This window comes from Hemicordylus capensis, chromosome 4, assembly GCF_027244095.1.
Source record: "Hemicordylus capensis ecotype Gifberg chromosome 4, rHemCap1.1.pri, whole genome shotgun sequence".
Taxonomy (NCBI): Eukaryota; Metazoa; Chordata; class Lepidosauria; order Squamata; family Cordylidae; genus Hemicordylus; species Hemicordylus capensis.
In genome coordinates this window covers 60,983,810-60,988,751 of record NC_069660.1, presented here as the reverse complement: position 1 = coordinate 60,988,751, position 4,942 = coordinate 60,983,810, and positions in this window count along the sequence as shown.

The window sequence follows — 4,942 nt, the reverse complement described above, 5'->3', positions numbered from 1 at the left end:
TCTGAGGGATCTAATGCAGGCTTCTTCAAAAGAGGTCTAACAATTGCCTCCTTAAGACAAGGAGGCATCCTGCCCTCCCTCAGAGAAGCATTTATGATCTCTACTGGGCCTTCTACAACAACTTCCCTGCCAGATAGTAAAAACCACGTTGGGCAAGGGTTAAGAGAACAGGTGGTAGGCCACACTGCTCCAAGCAGCTTGTCCTCAGGAATCGCAAACTGGAACTGATCCAGCCTGACAACATAAAAGGAGTTGCTGGACACCTCCAATTCAGACACTGCAGTAATTGTGGAGTCTAAATCCAAGTCGGCCAATACAAGAGATTTTATCCACAAAAAACTAATTAAACACATCACGGGGGTAATAGATGGTTCCAAGTTCGGATTCAAGGGAGAGGGAGCACTTACTAGCCCTCTCACAACTCTTAACAACTCTGCTGGATGTGAACTTGCGGATGCAATACGGCTGAAAAGAATTGGTGCTTTGTCACCTGTATTGCCAGAGTATAGATCTTCAAATGTGTTCTATGTTATAACCAGTCGGATTTGAGTCGAGTCTTCTTCCACTTGTGCTCTAGTCATCTGCCTCACTGCTTCAGTCCCCGTAGTTCTTCTGTATACCAAGCGGCCAATTTTGAAGTGGGTCAGAAAAGATGCTTGGGAGCAATCATGTCTACTGCCCTGGTGAGTTTGCTGTTCCAATTCTCCACCAGGGCATCAACAGGATCACCTGAAGAGCCAACACTATATCCCTCCAAGACTTCTTGGAACCCTACTGGATCCAGTAACCTCAGGTGGACCATTCTAATGGGCCCCTCGCCCCTGCGACGGAGTCTAACCTTAACCAGATGGTGGTCCATCCATGACAATGGGGAAATCACAGGAATCCCCACCCACAGAACACCACCTGGATCAGAGTCAAAGTCCAGATTAAACGTGTGACCAGCAACGTCTTTGGTCCCGAAACCCCTTGGGATAGGCCCATAGTTGTCATGGCCGCTATGAACTCCTGAACTGCCCTGGACAAATTGATTCCAGTGGATATTGAAATCCCCCAGCACCACAAGCCTGGGGGACTCCTACGCCAAACCCAAGACCAAGTCCGTCAGCTCAGTTAGGGACTCCATTGGGCAGTAGGGCAATCAGTACACCAACAGAAGTCCCAGTCTATCCCTGGTCCCCAAACTTAGGTAAAGGTAAAGTGTGCCATCAAGTTGATTTCAATTCCTGGCACCCACAGAACTGGTTTTCTTTGGTAGAATAGAGGAGGGGTTTACCATTGCCTCCTCCCATGCAGTATGAGATGATGCCTTTCAGCATCTTGCTAGCATCTTGCTGAGTACTGCTGGTACTCGCATTCAATATGGTCAGACACTTCAACAGGGATCTTGATAGGGGAGATGTTGTTCTTTATATGCCACAGCCACTCCACATCCCTGTCCACATCCCCACACCTGCTCTTCAACAAGAGTACCCTGGAGGGAGAAGCTGGGACCAGACTAGGCCACCAGCCTCCCCACAACCAAGACTCTGTAATGCATACCAGGTCTGACCCTTCATCCAGAATCAAATCATGGATGGTTTCCAACTTATTCTGGGCAGACCTGGCATTAGAGGAGCAAGGTGAGAGTCTGTGGGAGGTTGGCACTGCTCCCCAAGGTCAAAGAGCTGGCAGGGCAGCTGGAAGGGGAAACAGCTAATAGATTTCTGACATCCCTTCCCTTGTAACAACTCACTGACATATCAACTTTACTTCTACTATTCCACAACACCAGTGGAATAGCCACCCCATAGTCAGTGGACATGCCACCTTTCTCTCCATCCCCAGACAAACCAAGACACATCTGAAACACCCAGGGTCTAAAAACAACAGAAGCTAAAATAATACCACCTCACCCTCGCCACCCCCAAAGGGGTGACCGCCTTTGGTGGTGACTCCACTGCCAAAGGGCAACAGCCCTTTTATAAGCCCAGAAAGATGGCTAGTCTGGGCAGATGTTCCTCAGGAACTGCTGACTCACTCCCCCCTGGCCCTGATCTCGCACAGACTCACCCACAGGGCAGAAGCAACAGCCCCACACTGGGCATGCAGGCTGACAACAGCAGATGAGAGCTACACAGGCTTTCACCATTGGGCAGCAGCCCTCTCTGGGAAGCAGATGTTAAGGTGTCTTCCTCCCTGCAAGGCTCCCTATGTGTTATGCCACCTAATGACATTTACCGTACTCTGCATTACCGCAGATACTGACAGTAAGGCGCTGCCTACAGAAGTCAAATGGGCATGTAAATGCTATTACTATGTGCATATCCTAGCACATTGAATAAATAGATTTCATTCTTGAGTACAGCAAGAGACGATACCAAATGAGCTTTTTTCTTTTTGGGGGGATGACACTTGGTTTCATGATAAAGACATAAAGAGAATCAACTCATTCAGGGTCTGATGGGACATCCACAGATATTTAGAGCGAGGGACAAGCTGAGAGACAGAAACTGTATTTTCCAAATTGTGGGTTGATGCTTCATGTGACAGATATGTTTGTGTGAACATGATTGAATGCGATGAAGTGGGATGATTGTTTGGAAAAGCACAGGATTTTTCCACAGGGCTAGTGGACGGACATTGGCCAGATGCCATTGTCCATAACTGCCTTTTCAGTATTGTGGCAAATGCAATTAATTTGCTATATGTGTAAATGAATCTGCTGTGACTTTGACCACTTAACCACAGTACCGGCCCATATTTGAACGTTTTTGTTTGGCCAAAATTCTACAAATGAGTGCATATATAGGATGCCACATCTTAGGATTGCCAACTTCCTTACTGCGTGCTGTTTCTGTTTCTTTACTAAAGTTTATCAACAGGCATGCAGGTGGTAATGCTAATCTCAGTGAAGAATTGCTGCCAAGTTGCCCGTTTTTGCCAATCAAGCTGCGGTTAAAGGCATAAAGAAGCAAGACTTTTTCTTTTCCTGGTCAGTTGTTAACCACCTCGGACTCCAGACCAGTTCTAAGGCAGAGCACTATTAACCTACAACAGTGATTGTTGTCCACTGTTTTGACAATTCATTATATCCTCACAGGATTACATATCGGATAATACTGCCTACATTTTGCAGGGGGAATAGTGTGAGAAGTAATCCTCAGGAATGTTCATGCAGCATCTGTATAACTACCCTAGGAAACAGTACTGGTGTGCCGTGATCCCTCTAACAAGGATTCCCAGATGCTGGTGACTACAAGTCCCAGCATTCCCAGCTGCAACAGTCTTGGTCTGGGGATTCTGGGAGCTGTAGTCAACAACATCTGGGAATCCCTGTTAGAGGGAACACTGCTGGTGTGGATAGGGCAATTTGCACTAGGTCCGCTGTTTTAAAAAGCTGCAATCGGTGATGTGAGAGCTCACCTGACTGTACTTAGAAGCAGAGGCTGACATGCTGCACAATGCATGCAGTAGAATGCAACACTTGTGCAGTTCTGCAAGAGTGCTGTTACCCAAGTGCAAAAATTGTACAGAGTTGCATAACAGTGCAGGCATGATATATAACTGTGCAGTATATCAGCCAGAGTTTGTACAACTGGTATATGCAACCATTCTAACTTTCCTAATGTACATTTGTAAAATCTCAAACATTGTTAGGTTAAGATTCAGTTGCAAGTTTTGATCCCTGTTGAAACCTTACATTGTACATACATACAGATTTCTCTGCACACATGCATGTTTGTGTTTAAATGTCGTTATGTGTAGAGTTGCCAAGTCCCCTGAAATTCCAGGTTTCTCCCAGATTTTAAGCATCTCACCCAGCTTGCTTAGCCCACCCAGATTCTCCCAGATGTCATTTTAAATAATAATAATAATAATAATAAGCTAATCTCTAGCCCTTGTAGAAGCAGAGTTATGGCAAAACATGCAGTCATTATTCTGCTCAGAAATTATTTTCCAGCCAATTTACATAATTAGGCGCCCAGATTTGGAAAGCCAGAATATGCCAACCCTATTTACGTATGTTCATTTAAAAGTGAACCTAGGTATAGGCACTTTCAAATGTAGGGTACAGATAGTAAATGAACTACTGCATGTGCATTAATAATGTGTGAATAACGATGCATGTACAGATCTTTAGGTGCATACACATTACACATAATTTATGTGTGCAGACTCTGCATTGCAGAGCATAACATAGGGCTTTCATGACAGGTCTGGGTTGAATGTGCTGTAGATAGTCAAGCAGCAAAGGACTGAGTCTAACTTTATCTGCCATATCCTTTCAAAATTGCTCTTCAGCTATATCGCTGAGTGATCATTTGGATCTCTGCCTTCTTCCTTTGCTGTTTGCTCCAAACGTCTGCATAGGGTTCTGAGGAAGCATTTGATCTTCTTTTTGTTCCTCTATATCACTTGTTCCTCTCTCCTATTCTTTAGTTCCTCAAAAACCAGTCTAGATTAATTCTGAATATCGCCCTTGGATTAACGGTCTGATTATTTGACTCTACATTTCAGTGACTGAATTGTACTGTGCTAGGATGGAGTCTGATAGTATTCTGCTGCTGTCACCTTGGAACAGATTAAGAACAATGCACAGAGAGGATTCAAACTGCACTCTCATGATTGCTTATTTGGGACTTGACTACATGGGCGTAATGATAGGGGGGCAGGGGGGGGCACGTGCCCCCGGCGCCACTCTTGCTGGTCACGTGGGGGGCGCCAAAAAGTCCCCCCCTCCGATCTAAATTAAAAATAAAAATAAAAATAAAAATTTATTTAGCTTCAGGAGGCGCGTGGTGGCGCCCCCCCCAGCAGTCCCTGCCGCGGCCGTGCCCTCCCATTGCTTTGCTCAGAGTCAGGTGGTTGGCGGGCGGCGGCAGCCTGCCGGCGGGCACCGCACCAGACACCTATTTTGCCTTGCCTTGCTATAATGCTGCTTGCCTTTGGGAATCGGGAC